This window comes from Bos taurus, chromosome X (assembly GCF_002263795.3).
Source record: "Bos taurus isolate L1 Dominette 01449 registration number 42190680 breed Hereford chromosome X, ARS-UCD2.0, whole genome shotgun sequence".
NCBI lineage: Eukaryota > Metazoa > Chordata > Mammalia > Artiodactyla > Bovidae > Bos > Bos taurus.
In genome coordinates this window covers 78942006-78957290 of record NC_037357.1, presented here as the reverse complement: position 1 = coordinate 78957290, position 15285 = coordinate 78942006, and the positions used below count along the sequence as shown (strand labels likewise).

The 15285-nt window shown below is 44.2% G+C and overlaps 1 pseudogene; it reads right to left on the bottom strand.

Moving 5' to 3' along the window:
- Positions 1 to 644: 644 nt before the first annotated feature.
- LOC100336896 (uncharacterized protein CXorf49 homolog) lies at positions 645 to 2664 on the bottom strand (annotated as a pseudogene).
- Positions 2665 to 15285: the final 12621 nt, after the last annotated feature.

The window sequence follows — 15285 nt, the reverse complement described above, 5'->3', positions numbered from 1 at the left end:
TGTTGGGGCACTGCCACCAATCAACCCTGCCGAACAAATCCCACACAGAGGATGATGGGGCCAGGGCTGTTGACACCCTATTTCCCGTGGAAGAAGCGGCCTGAGAACAAGGCTGAGCCCTCAACATACAGGGATAGAGAGAGAGAGAGGTTTCTGCCCTCACCCCTGGTCCCCTTCCCCCATATCAAAACCCAGGACACTCACATGAGGGGCCAGGCCCTCTGGGCATGACTTCTTTCTGGTTCACGGCCAAGGGCTCTGAGTTTCCTGGATCCTGGAGGCCTATGATGTTGAGGTCAGCACTGCTGGGTTCTCCACAGTGCACCCACGGATGAGATGGCCATGTCCGCGAATGGGCAGTTAAAGTTTTATCACCAATCTGGACTAAGAGGGTGTGTGTGTATGTGTGTGTGTGTGTGCGTGCGTGTGTGTGTGTGTGTGTGTGTGTGTATACCAGTGCATTTGTATGTCTATGTCTCTGTGTGTGTGAGAACCTGTGATTTGGGACCAGGCTGAGGCAGGGATTTGGGAAGAAAATTGCAATGTTAATCTCTTTAGCACTTTCTCCATCAGTCAGCCCCAGGCCAGCAGGCAGAGCTGAGCTGAGGACAACAGTGTGGCACTGAGAAATCCTGGGCCCCCTGCAAAGGTTTGCGGAACAGCGAGGAAACAGGATTCAGGAGTGATGTGACTAAATATCGAAACTCTGTGAAGCTTTTAAGGGGTCCCCTTGACCTAATTTGGCTACCAGCCCTCCCTCCCACTCCAGCCCCAGCCTCACGGAGTAGGCTGGGAACAGGTCAAGGGTGGAGGACCAAGCTCAGCACACCCAAAGTGCTATCTTAATGATTGTCCCTTGTAAAAGTACCCCAATCTAGCATCCTAATGACCCACTGACTGAGGGGCTCCCAACGATGACCCTTGAAGGATGGACAGAGGGAGTACAGGTAAAGAAGTGTGTCCTGGGGAAGGTGGGAGGGGGAAGAGTATGCAGTGAGGAGGGGCCTGGCCTACTCATTTGGCCCTTTGGGACTGGCTCTCTATTTGGGTTTTTGTCTTCTCCCATCACAGCCATTGCCATCACCACCTCTCGCGCCTGCCTGGCCTCAGATTTCTTCCCAGTGCTGGTGTGCTTGGACTCTTTGGCTCCGCAAGGGACCAAGGTATACCTCTTGGAGCTCCCAAGCAGCGGAATCCCGGAGATTGGGGGCAAGGTGGCGGTTCCAGTGGAGTAGCCAAGATTCGCTGCCTCCAGGAAGGGAAGGTTCTCCCCAGGGCAGGTTTGGAGACTCCCTCGAGGGATTTCTTCTCCTGGCCCCCTTCCTCCTAGGAGTGGCCCACGGCGGCTACCTGTAGCAGCAGCTGCAGTAGCTGATGCTACTGGTACTCCCGGGTAGGTGGGCTGGATGCCCCCCTTCCTCCAGAACACGCTCTGCATTTTCTTAGGGGGAGAGATGTCCAAATCTCCATTGCCCTGCCTGTCCTGCCTTTCCACACTGAAGTGAATCCTTGCAGAGCCAAGGACAGGAAAGTGCCTGGCATGTTAAGGGGTTCTCCCCGCCTTGGACATTCAAATGTCTGGGTGTGTCCTTGGAATCCTCGGGGCTGTTGAGCTTGACCTGGCCTCCTTTTTTGGGATAAATGTTCACCCTCATCAAGTCTACCTCACTGAACTCATCAAAAGACTCGAGGTCAGACAGCAGCCCATACAGGCCTTCCACGTGGAGTGGGGAGCGCTGGTGATCAGCCACGATCAACCTACTCTTAGTGCCTCTCCTAGGGTCCCCTAGGCTGCAACCAGCACCCCTTCCCCACAGCTCTCAGCAGCCATGCATAAATTGCTGGGACCTCCCTTGAGGTCGGCCCACAAGATGGGCATTTCAGTGATCGCATAGCTTTCTGGGGACAGGTATGTGCGGATGCCCACTATGTCCAGGTCACTCAGCTGCTACAGGATGGCTGCCAACAGACTCGTCAGCCAGTTGCAGGGCCATCACCCTTGACGGTGGCCAGGGAGCCAGGTTGGCCTTCATGGCCCCACAGCACCGGCTCTCTAGCTTCCAGCACCTCCCGCTCTGACTTGAAGCCCTCAGGGTTTGGGTACCCATCCCCATCCTCACACTCATCACTTTGTGGTGCCCTCAATTCGGGGCCTGGTCCAGGTTCCCCCAGGGTGTAGAGCTGGCCTGAGGGGCGGGGGTCGGCTCCCTGCTGTCTGGGCAGAAACCCACTCCCTAAAAAGACACCTCATCATCCGGGGAGCTCATGTCATGATCTGGGTGGCCCCTGGACCTGGGCTGGCAACGATTCATCAACCAGGTTACGGTGGTGGTGGTGGTGGCAGTCAGGGCAGGTGAGGGTGGCAGCATCTTGAGCAAGCGGTCAAGCAGCATAGGTATCCCACACACAAGACTGCTGCAAGTGGTGCCAGGCTGTCAGCGTGCCTGGGACACCCGTGCTGCAGCCTCGTCATTGGTCCGGTTCCCTCCAACCAGGGTACGACTTGTTGGCCCCGCCCCTCGAGGCGTAACCAATGGGTTCGAGGGCTTTTTCTGGTTTGCTGCCAAGCCAAGGTCCAACAAGCCAGTCCGCTAGTTGGCGAGTGAAGGTGATGGTGCGAGTAACTCTTTCAAGCCTCTTGTCCCACCTCCTGCTGTCTTGCATTCCCTTTCCGATTAGAGTCACAGCTCTGAGCCCTGACTCTGTACAAAGTGGGTAGAGCGGGAAGCAGGAAGGTACTGAGGGCACTGGTCTCCTGGAAGGTGAGGATGAAACATCAGGATGGAGGCGCTGGGCACCTAGAATGTGCTGAAAACATTTGCCAGCCTCCCTTCCACCACAGGCCTTATGACCCAATGGGAGAATGGGCAGAGGAATCCCGCAGTCAGTGATCAGTGGTCCGGCATACTTCTCTCTGTGTGGCCAGAGGGCAAAGGGGTAATATTTTTGTTCTGTAAGATCTCTGCCTCAACTCCTCCATCAGACGCTCTTGGCAGGCAGATTTGGGGGACAGACTGGGGTTGACCTCACTTCCTCAGCTTCTTTCCCCACTCTGAGGCAATTGAAAGAAGAGAGAGTCTCAGTGTCCAGTTACACCCACAAAGATGCTCACCACCGCTGATCCTGCAGATGTGAACTAAAACTACAAATTGGGTTTTACACTCTAGGACGACAAGCTTCCAAAAGCTTAACCATTCTGGGAATGGGAGAGGTTAGGTTAAAAGCCCTGTGACAGTGGTGCAAGAGATCCATTTGGGAGGTAATTTGGCAGAATCCATGAAAAGCAACTTGTACAGCAGGGACCCTGGGCCTGGCACTCTTCTAAGTGCTGTACATAAATAGTAATGCTTCCTTGTGACACTCCTAGGACTACAGTACCAATGATTACCAGCCTCTTACAGGTGAGGAAACAGGTTCTGAGAGGTTCAGCCACTGGTCCAAGGGCATTTGGCCCGTGCAGATCACTGGCAGAATTGAAACCAAGCAATATGACTCCAGAGTCCTTGCTTTGAGCCAAAGGTCTTAAATGTTGAAAAAATAACAAAGCCATTTTTTTTTCTCTGTTCCAGGAAGTCCACTGCCTGGTACTTGTAGTGTATAAAAACACATGCACAGTGGCATTGGTGATGGGAAAAACTGAGAACACTCCCAATTCTCATCAGTAAGCAAAGGGATCAATGCAACATGGTGTAGCATCCAGTAGATACAAGTGTGGCAGTCCAAAAGAATGGATCAGGCCATTATCATCGATTTCAAAAGCATCCTCCTGACTTCATACTGCAAGTGGCAGGATGATGCTGTTGGATCCACATCTGTAAATTTATTAAAACCCCTGATGAATCCTGTCTAATGTTTGATAGCCTTTGGGTGTATGTATGTTTCAGGTTCTGAAGTGTGTTTTTCACCAGCTGGGAAATATATTGGATAGCTCCTAACTGGATCCAGTAGGTGTATGGAACAAAGTTTTGGCCTTGGATCTCCCCGGGTTGGTTAGGAAGGTGTACAGTAGGTTTCCTTTAGGCTCAATGTTGCCTACAGGTACCCTGAAAGCAGCTGCTATCAGTCTGCCTTTAATGTGGGCATGCTGGGTTCAATCGGTTCTCCAATAGTATTATTATTTGGCCACAAAATTTATTCCTTCAGTTGGAATAAAAAATATCACTCCTTGTATAGAAGCTTTAACAATATTCACCCGGGAAGCCTTTGATGATAGTAACCAAGGGAATGCGTGTCCCTATGTGTGTCCCTATGTGTGTCCTTAAAGCTGAAGCAAGTCTCTTATAGGCACCATATAGTTGAGTTTTGCTTTTTTATTCATCCAGACAATTTTGTCCCTTTTGGTTGGTGAACTCAGCCCATTTAGAGTAATTATTTATATTTAGGGACTTACTTATACCATCTTATGGATTGCTTTCTGGTTGTGTAGTATTTGCCGTTGTTTTCTTTCCCTGCTGTTTCTGCCTACTTTTGTAAATGGTAATTTTCTGTGATGGCATGCTCTGTTTTCTCCTTTTTAAATATTTTGTGAACTTATTTTAGATTTCTGCTTTGTGATTATTATGATGTTTACATAAAGCCTCTGATAACAGTCTGCTGCTGCTGCTGCTAAGTCACTTCAGTCGTGTCCGACTCTGTGCAACCCCATAGACGGCAGCCCACCAGGCTCTCCCGTCCATGGGATTCTCCAGGCAAGAACACTGGAGTGGGCTGCCATTTCCTTCTCCAATGCACGAAAGTGAAAAGTGAAAGTGAAGTCGCTCAGTCGTGTCTGACTCTTAGCAACCCCATGGACTGCAGCCTACCAGGCTCCTCCATCCATGGGATTCTCCAGGCAAGAGTACTGGAGTGGGGTGCCATTGCCTTCTCCGTCATAACAGTCTAGTATATGCTAATAGCCAGTTATCATTGTTTGCTTACAAAAGCTCCATCCTTTTATCCCCTTTTTGATATTTTTGATAGCACAATTTACCTCTCTTTATATTGTGTATCCATTAACAAATTATGTTATAATTTTTAAAAACTTGTAACTTTATGCTTGAGTATAGTTGGTTAACAATGTTTTGTTATTTTCAGGTATACAGGAAAGAGATTCAGTTATACATATATATGTTTCTATTCTTTTTTCAAATTCTTTTCCCATTTAGATTATTACATAATATTGAGCAGAGATCCCTGTGCTATACAGTAGGACCTTATTGGCTATCCATTTTAAATAGTGTAGCGTGTATACGTCAATGCACAATTCCCTAACTATCCTCCTCCACACTCTTCCCCTTGGTAACCATTAGTTCATTCTGTGAGAGTCTGTTTCTGTTTTGTAAATAGGTTCAGTTGCATCTTTCCTTTTTTAGATTCAGCATATAAGGAATATCATATGATATTTGTCTTTCTCTAACTTACTTCACTCAGCTTGACAATTTTGAGAGTCAATTTCTAGGTAGGTTGATAAGAAGTCCAGAGTCCCTGAGGAGGAGAGAGGGGTCTGGAATTCTCAAGAGAAGGAAAAGACAAACATCTTTTTTTTTTTTTTTGCTCTATAATATGGCCAACCCCGAGGGCTTCACCAACAACCTATAGGATACCTAAGCAGAGAATTGAACATTGTGGCACGTGGGTGGCCACATTGTCTAAGAGTAATTGCTGAAATTGCTTTATTAGCACCTGAAGCTCTCAAGCTTATTAATGGGCGAAATCTTACTGTACTGACTTCTCATGATATGAGTGGAATCTTAAACTCTAAAGTTAATATTTGGATGAGAGACAGTTGGCTTCTTAAATATCAGTCATTGTTGTTCAAAGGGCCAATAACTAAGCTTACAGTTTGTGGAAACTTAAATCCTGCCACTTTCCTTCCTGAAAAGGAAGATGAAACACCCGATCATGATTGTTCCCAATTCCTAACTTTAAACTATGCAGCTTGGGAAGATTTAATGGATACCCCATTAGACAATTCTAGCATGGATATATTTACAGATGGCAGTTCTTTTGTTCAGGATGGGAAGCAGAAAGCAGGTTACACTATGGTTACATCTGAACAGGTTTTAGAGGCAAAGTCTCTTCCTCCTGGTACAAGTGCCCAATTGGCTGAGCTTGTTGCTTTGACCCAAGCCTTAGAGTTAAGCAAAGGGCAGTGTGTAAATATCTACACTGATTTTAAGTATGCTTATTTGACTTTACATGCCCATGCTGCAATATGGAAAGAGAGACAATTTAAAACAGCAACAGGAGAACCTATTAAACATTTCAACGAGGTTGAGAGACTTCTAACTGCTTTATATTGTCCTGAATAATTAGCTGTTATACATTTCAAAGGGCACAGCAGGGACAGGAGTAATGTAGCCATAGCCTAGGGAAATCAGTTGGCTGATTCCCAAGCTGGAAAAGCAGTGCTTTACGAACTCCCTCTCCTACAATTGCCCCTAGTCTGGAAAGGTCCTGCTAAACAGGAAAAAACAGAATATAATGAAGAAGAATTAGAAAGATATGAGAAAAGAGGAGCCAAAATTACTGATAGAGGATGGTTATAGTCTGAAGATGGGCAATTAATAATTCCTGAAAATGCTCAATGGGAAATTCTTAAGGGTTTACCCCAGAGTTTTCATTTAGGTGTTGAGAGCACTTACCAGATGGCTTCTCACCTATTTGAGGGTAAAAATCTAATGAAACCTTTAAAGAACATTATCAAGAGATATGAGGTTTGTCAGAAAAATAACCCAAAGACTGAAAAGTTAGCAAAAACGGGTTTACAACGAAGTGGAAACTATCCTGAAGAGGACTGAGAAATTGATTTTACTCATATGCCAAAAACAAATGGATTTTCTTGCTAACAGGTCTGGGTAGACACTTACTGGGTGGATTGAGGCATTTTCCTGCTGTAGTGAACAGGCTAAGGAAATTATAAAAATTTTAATTCATGAAATTATTCCCAGGTTTGGGCTGCTGTGGAGCCTCCAGAGCAATAATGGCTCTGCCTTTAAAGCTGCTGTAACTCAAGGGGTGTCAAAAGCTCTAGGAATAGAATATCACTTCCACTGTTCCTGGAGACCCCAATCTTCAAGAAAGGTAGGAAAGGCTAATGACATTATTGAGGCATCTGCATAAATTACCTCAAGAGATTCGGGACAATTGGCTTGAAGTTCTACCATAGCTTTAATGAGGGTTTGGACTGCCCCTAAAAAGGAAGGACCTTCCCCCTTTGAATGTATCTATGGAAGACCTTTCTTATGCATAGACATTGTTATAGACCCCGAAGCCTTAGAATTAACTAATTATGTGACTCAGCTTTCACCCTTTCAAGAGGCATTATGGAAACTCCAGGAGGTGACTCCCGACCCAGCCTCTGAGTCAAACAAGCTGCAGTTTGAGCAAGGCACTGAAGTCCTAATAAAGACATTGGGATCTGGAGGGCAATCTCTTGAGCTCCTCTGGGAAGGCCCTTACCAGCTTATTCTTTCTTCTCCCACAGCTGTCAAGGTGCCAGGAATTGATTCCTGGGTGCACCACACTCAAGTTAAAAAGTGGCACCCAGACCAAAACTAAACAATGTCATTTTATGTCTTTATCCTCTATGCTTTCACCTTTAACTTTTCAGATGGGCCTGATAATATATGTGGGCCTGCTTCTGCTGACTCAAAAAGTCCTGAGTCTGCTGTTTGACCCTCAAGACAATGCCTTCCTGTCCTGGGCTCATTCTTATGCTGCATTCCACAATCGGTCTAATTGCTGGGTCTGAGGAGCACTCCCTCTTCATCAGTTGAAGGCTTCCAACGGTGGGTTTCTCCATTTCAAGGGAAAGACTTTCTTTAACTCTGTCAATATCTCCACCAACAACAATCACATGTGATGCCTCTCTTTAATCTGATGACATCTAGCAATCCTAAGATGGATTGGTATAACACTTTATACCTTAACCATGGACATAATATGTCTTTCAACCTTGATTATACATTATCTTGGTTTAATGACTATTTTGCTGCACATGAGAAGCTAAATGGGTCTAGATCTGGTGGCTTCCTACCTGATGTTTATCAAATATGGGATGAGGTCATATAGCTAACTCCTGAAAAGGAACATCTACTATCTAATTCTCCCATATGCTGGGAATAAATAGAGCCATCCCCAGAAGTTAGCTGACAACTTAATTATGATGATTGGAAACAGTTGGGATTTTTGCTTCAAGAAATATGCAATGTAACCATTCCTGTGTTTTCCAATTCCAGTTCAGGTCCTCCTTTTGCCTGGCCAGAAACTCATTGGGACTGGATCCCTCAGTCATGCTGATTTGCTCCAAATGAGACCTACTGGATATGTGGCTCCTACCTATGCACGTGGCTTATCCCTGGCTGGATAGGGAGATGCACCTTATCTCTTTTACTCATATCTTTTACTCATAGCTTCATATTTTCAGAGCTTGCAGAGAAGCCTGCTAATCTGCCACACCATAAAACTCACTAGGCAAGGTCTGTATTTCACTGGTACGCTTATATGGCTGCAATATTCATTCCCTCTCTGGGAACTACAGATGTTATGCTATGAATTGATGCTCTGACTAACTTCACTCAATAGGCTTTACAAGACTCTCAAAAAGCTATTTCAGCCCTTAATGCTGAACAAATAGAAATTAGAAAGGTGGTTTTACAAAACAGATTGGCCTTAGATATTCTAACAGCCACACAAGGAGGAACTTGTGCTATTATTTATAACCAATGTTGTACATATATACCAGAAAAGAATACTCATGTTATTCACTTTACTAAACACATGAACAGGATGATTCAGGCTATGGATTCTCATAAAGCCTCAGTCACCTCACTTTGGGAAATGTTAACTACATCCCCATGGTGGAAAACTATCTAAATTGTAATAATTCTAATTGTTGTTTTTATTGTTTGCTCCCTGTATCTGTAACTGTGTAACTGGATTTATTTCTAACTGTATGAAAGCTTTTAAGTTACAAAGGTTTGTCTAGGCTTCTTTGAGTGCCACAGCCTCCTCCAACTATTATTTGGGGCCCCTGGATCAGAGACCCTCAATATGAGGGTTAGGAGAATATGTTGCCTTAATAATTTAGGGATGTTGCCCCTCAACAGCAGGAAAGTAGTTATGGAATGAAAATGACACCCCTTTCCCTTGGCAACATAATTCTCCTAAAAGAAAAGGGGGAAATGAGAGAGTTTATTTCTAGGTAGGTTGATAAGAAGTCCAGGGTACCTGAGGAGGAAAGAGGGATGTGGGGCTCTCGAAGAGGTGATGGGGTTTGGAATTCTCAAGTAGGAGGAAAGGACAAATGTCTTTTTTTTTTCTCTACATTTCTTAGTCACATAAAACGTTTTTTTTTTTTTTTCCTTTAAACCTGGAACTGATGATTACACAAGAAAGCAACTGAGCTTAAACTCTGTACTAAGGATTATATAACAACAATGTATCCTCCTTGAGTTCCAAAGAATAGCAAGGAGAGATAAGTAAGCCTTCCTCAGTGATCAGTGCAAAGAAATAGAGGAAAACATTGGAATGGGAAAGACTAGAGATCTCTTCAAGAAAATTAGAGATACCAAGGGAACATTTCATGCAAAGATGGGCTCACTAAAGGACAGAAATGGTATGGACCTAACAGAAGCAGAAGATATTAAGAAGAGGTGGCAAGAATACACAGAAGAATTGTACAAAAAAGATCTTCACAGATAATCACAATGGTGTGCTCACTCACCTAGAGCCAGACATCCTGGAATGTGAAGTCAAGTGGGCCTTAGGAAGCATCTCTATAAACAAAGCTAGTGGAGGTGATGGAATTCCAGTTGAGCTATTTCAAATCCTGAAAGATAATGCTGTGAAAGTGCTGCACTCAATATGCCAGCAAATTTGGAAAACTCAGCAGTGGCCACAGGACTGGAAAAGGTCCATTTTCATTCCAATCCCAAAGAAAGGCAATGCCAAAGAATGCTCAAACTACTGCACAATTGCCCTCATCTCACATGCTAGTAAAGTAATGCTCAAAATTCTCCAAGCCAGGCTTCAGCAATATGTGAACCATGAACTTCTGGGTGTTCAAGCTGGATTTAGAAAAGGGAGAGGAACCAGAGATCAAATTGCCAACATCCGCTGGATCATTGAAAAAGCAAGAGAGTTCCAGAAAAACATCTATTTCTGTTTTATTGACTACGCCAAAGCCTTTGACTGTGTGGATCACAATAAACTGTGGAAAATTCTTCAAGAGATAGGAATACCAGACCACCTGACCTGCCTCTTGAGAAATCTGTATGCAGGTCAGGAAGCAACAGTTAGAACTGGACATGGAACAACAGACTGGTTCCAAATAGGAAAAGGAGTACGTCAAGGCTGTATATTCTCACCCTGCTTATTTATCTTCTATGTAGAGTACATCATGAGAAACTCTGGGCTGGATGAAGCACAAGCTGGAATCAAGATTGCCATGAGAAATATCAATAACCTCAGATATGCAGATGACACCACCATTATGGCAGAAAGCAAAGAAGAACTAAAGAGCTTCTTGATGAAAGTGAAAGAGGTGAGTGAAAAAGTTGGCTTAAAGCTCAACATTCAGAAAACTAAGTTCATGGCATCTGGTTCCATCACTTCATGGGAAATAGATGGGGAAACAGTGGAAACAGTGTCAGACTTTAGTTTTTTGGGCTCCAAAATCACTGCAGATGGTGACTGCAGCCATGAAATTAAAAGATGCTTACTCCTTGGAAGAAAAGTTATGACCAACCTAGACAGCATATTCAAAAGCAGAGACATTACTTTGCCAACAAAGGTCCGTCTAGTCAAGGCTATGGTTTTTCCTGTGGTCATGTATGGATGTGAGAGTTGGACTGTGAAGAAAGCTGAGTGCCAAAGAATTGATGCTTTTGAACTGTGGTGTTGGAGAAGACTCTTGAGAGTCCCTTGGACTGCAAGGAGATCCATCCAAACCATTCTTTAAAGGAGATTGGTCCTGGTTGTTCTTTGGAAGGAATGATGCTAAAGCTGAAACTCCAATACTTTGGCCACCTCATGGGAAGAGTTGACTCATTGGAAAAGATTCTGATGCTGGGAGGGATTGGGGACAGGAGGAGAAGGGGATGACAGAGGACGAGATGGCTGTATGGCATCACTGCCTCGATGGGGGTGAGTTTGTTTGCGTGAACGGGAGTTTGTGATGGACAGGGAGGCCTGGCGTGCTGCAATTCATGGGATCGCAAAGGGTTGGACATGACTGAGCGACTGAACTGAACTGAACATATATATATACTCTATAAAATTTAGAGGAAAAGGGAAGAAAGGATGGCACATAAGGAGGAGTGTGCCTATTCTTGAATAAGGAATGGGGCTAAGATAAGACAGGAAAAACTTCAGCAGTCTTGGGTGGAGCCAACACTATCCCCTTCTGTGACTTGGGGGTATACACTTGATAATCAATTATTAAACTCCACGTATATATTGTGACTTTATCTCTATGTTACATTTCAGTATAATTGGAGAAAAATATAATGCTAAGGGAAATAACATCCCAGTGTAAGCATATTGTGATAATGTTCTAACCAGAAGTAGAACCAAAATTACTTTCTTTGTATATAACATATCTAATTCAGATTAGTAATCTTATTTCATTCAGATTAATAGCTTTATTTTCAACAGCTCAAAGCTTTTTACTAAAAATAACAAAGTGATGCTTAGATAACTGCAATGTCAATTTCAATTTTTAATACATATTCCATATTTGAGTAGTACATTATCATTCAGCATTTAATTGTGAATTTGTGCTGAAACACACAGAAGTGATGTATTTGGTCACAGTTTCTCAGAGAGTTCTCCCCCTCCCCATCCACTTCTTCTCATACACGGAGCGCCAAGAACCTGAGAAAAAGAAATGAAGGCAAAAAATCCTGAGCGATGTCCCTGCATTGTAATACACCAATTTGACCAGGCGAGGGCAGTATCGTCTAAGGCTGTTTGTGGGGAAGGGCCAGATGCCATCCATGCCTTTGGAGTTCCTCCTGTTCTTTGTGATGAGTCTATTAACCCCTGAGACTGAGGGGCTTATTTGTGCCAATAAAGGTGGTGGTGGTGATGGTACTGGTGGTTGGATGGGCTGCATCTCCCTTGCCCGTTTGACACTTCTATCTCAACACCAGCCTTCACCCCTGCTCCCCGCAGAGGCAGCTATTTTCTTCGTCAGACAGAAACTGAGACCATTGATGTGCTAGACTGGGTGTGCTCCCACCTTCTACTGGAAGAGAGGCAGTAGGTGGGTGTGCACAGCCCTTCAAGCCCTTCCCTTGTTCTTTGTAGGGAGCAAAGCTGGAAGAATTTTCCTGAAATGTTAGCCTCCACCCCGCAGTGAGTGCCCCTGCTTTTGTTTCTAGTCTTGTGGCCCAAATGAAGGCTCCACACTGGTTCGTGGCATTGATACGGTCAATAGGAAGAATGTCATGTTTTTTTTAAATGCTCATTGATTGAAGAAATGAAACAAATCATTTTCTGGGGCCACTGCTCTACTCAAAATGACATTTCCCATTATAAATACGATTCCATCTTCTAAGCTTGTTGTTTATAATTCCAGCTATTATAATTTGCCTCCCTTTTTAAGCATGGGCCTGAAGCAGAGAATGAGGAAATGTATGTTGAGACTTTACTTTAAGTGACTGAGTATGTAAAGGTTCTTCTCAGATTCTTCTTAGGGATTTTTCATGTCTTTAAACTACATGTGCTTTATTCCTAATTCTTAGACACCATCAGAAGACATTTTGAAAAAAAAATTGTTTTGCCCATGATTCTAAGATCCAAATGCCTCAGCTGATTTTTCCCACGTGGTTCCTGCCTCAGAATCACAGATGTACAGAATATTAAAGCTAGATAATCTCATGTAGAAATCTAACAGGTCTACTCCTGCTGCTACTACTGCTGTTAAGTCACTTCAGTCCTGTCCGACTCTGTGTGACCCCACAGACGGCAGCCCACCAGGCTCCCCCGTCCCTGGGATTCTCCAGGTGAGAACACTGGAGTGGGTTGCCATTTCCTTCTCCAAAGCATGGAAGTGAAAAGTGAAAGTGAAGTTGCTCAGTCGTGTCCGACTTAGCGACCCCATGGACTGCAGCCTACCAGGCTCCTCCATCCATGGGGTTTTCCAGGCGAGAGTACTGGAGTGGGGTGCCATTGTCTACTCCTGAGGGGTGTACAAATGAGGAATCTGAGAGTAGAGGGACAGTGCCATGTCCAGGCCAGCAGGCAGTTCAACTCTACCTGTTCAGTCCCCACTTTGCTGTTCGTTAGGACAGAAGCACCTCCATCACCTCACACTCAGAACTCTTGTGGATGTATGTTGAAACTGGTACAGCTTCTTCCCAACCTCCTGACTAATTTGAAACAATGAAATCGGTCCCATTTACTGTCAGTTATAGCTAGAGCCTTGTTCACTCACTTGAGCATCCCAGGTGAAGCACTCCCCTTCACTGCACGCACAGAATCTCTAGTGTTTTGGGGTCACCTTGGATTGCTGACCTAACAGGCCTAACACAAGGCAGAGTAAGGTGGGGCAAGCACTTGATGAGGAATCAGGAGACCTGTCTCTCTCCTAACCTGCTGAAAATCACTTCCCCTTTCTGAACATCTGTTTTCCCTTTTGGGAAAAGTGGAAGGTGAACTAGAACTGTGGTTCTCAACCTGGATTCCAAGAACTTCTGAAATTCTGTGCAAAGTTGTGGGAGGCAACGTATACAGCTTCTTGGGAGGGTGTATAGAGCTTTCAATAGATTCTCAAAGGAGTCCTACTAAGGACGGAATTGTGTTGTCTCCACATTCCTATCTTCAAGCCCTAACCCTCAGTGTGACTGAGTTTGGAGATGGAGCCTTAGAGAGGTAATTAGGATTAATTGAGGGAGCTGGTAAAGAATTTGCCTGCAGTTCAGGAGACCCTAGTTTGATTCCTGGGTGGGGAAGTTCCCCTGGAGAAGGGATATGCTACCCACTCTTGTATTCTTGGGCTTCCCTGGTGTCTGGATGGTAAAGAATCTGCCTGCAATGTGGGACACCTGGGTTCGATCGCTGTGTTGGAAAGATACCCTGGAAGAGGGCATGGCAACCCACTCCAGTATTTTGGCCTGGAGAATTCCCATGGACAGAGGATTCTGATGTACCACAGTTCATGGGGTTGCCAAGAGTCGGACATGACTGAGCCACCAAGCACAACACACAAGGTTGTAAGAGTGGGGCCCTAATTCCATAGGATCTGGTATCCTTATAAGAGGAAAAGGTACCAGATCTCTCTCTCTCTCTGTCTTTGTCCATACACGCACAGAGGAAATGTCATGTGAGGAAGCAGAGGGAAGGTGGCCAACTGCAATACAAGAGGAGTGCCTTCACCAGGAATTGAACTTGCTGGCACCTTGATCTTGGACTTCTAGTATCCTGAACTATGAGAAACTAAATGTCTTTTGTTTAAGCCATCCAGCCTGTGGTATTTAGTTCTGGCAACACAAAGACTAACACAGGGCCCATACCTGCCCCCCCCCCCACCAAAAGATTCAGAGCCATTAATCCATTGGTTGCCAGAAACCCATCCTGGACATTCATATTTTAATACAACATTTTTAGATACTTGCAGATTCTTGGGTTCTTGCTTAGAACAGTGCAGTATATATATATATTTTATTGCAACATACTTCCTTTTCTAATAGTTACATAACACAGATTTTTATCTATATAAACCCACAGACCAGAGTTTAAGTCCTGATTTCACCACCTACTAGATGTTTGACCTTGGACAGCTTATCACATGTTTGTGCCTCATACCTAAAATAGGGATAAGATTAGTGTCTACCTCACATGGCTGTTGTGAGAATTAAATGACATAATATATGTAGAGGGCCTAGCACATAGTAAAGTTTCAACAGATATTAGTAGCTTTTGTGATGAAAATGTAAGTTGCTATCAGGGTTTTTACCCTTATAAGCAACACTGCTGTGAGCAAACTTCTTTATTTACAGATATATATTTTTTTCATTTAAATGATTTCCTTAGGCTCAATTCCTGAGAGTGGTGCAACTGAGTCAATACATTTTTTCCCCCTTATCATTTAGATGTTCTTATTTTGTTCTTATTGAAACATATAATTTACATTTATTTAGGTGTAAATCTCTTAGGAAAACGCCGAAAAGCAAAATAAATTATAACATTTCTAGATGTTCATTCTATTTAGTATAGAGTTTTATTAGTCCCTTTTCAACTCAGAAGTATGTGTTGCTAGTTTTGCACCCCATGCAATTCTTTGGTACAACAGCATTTATA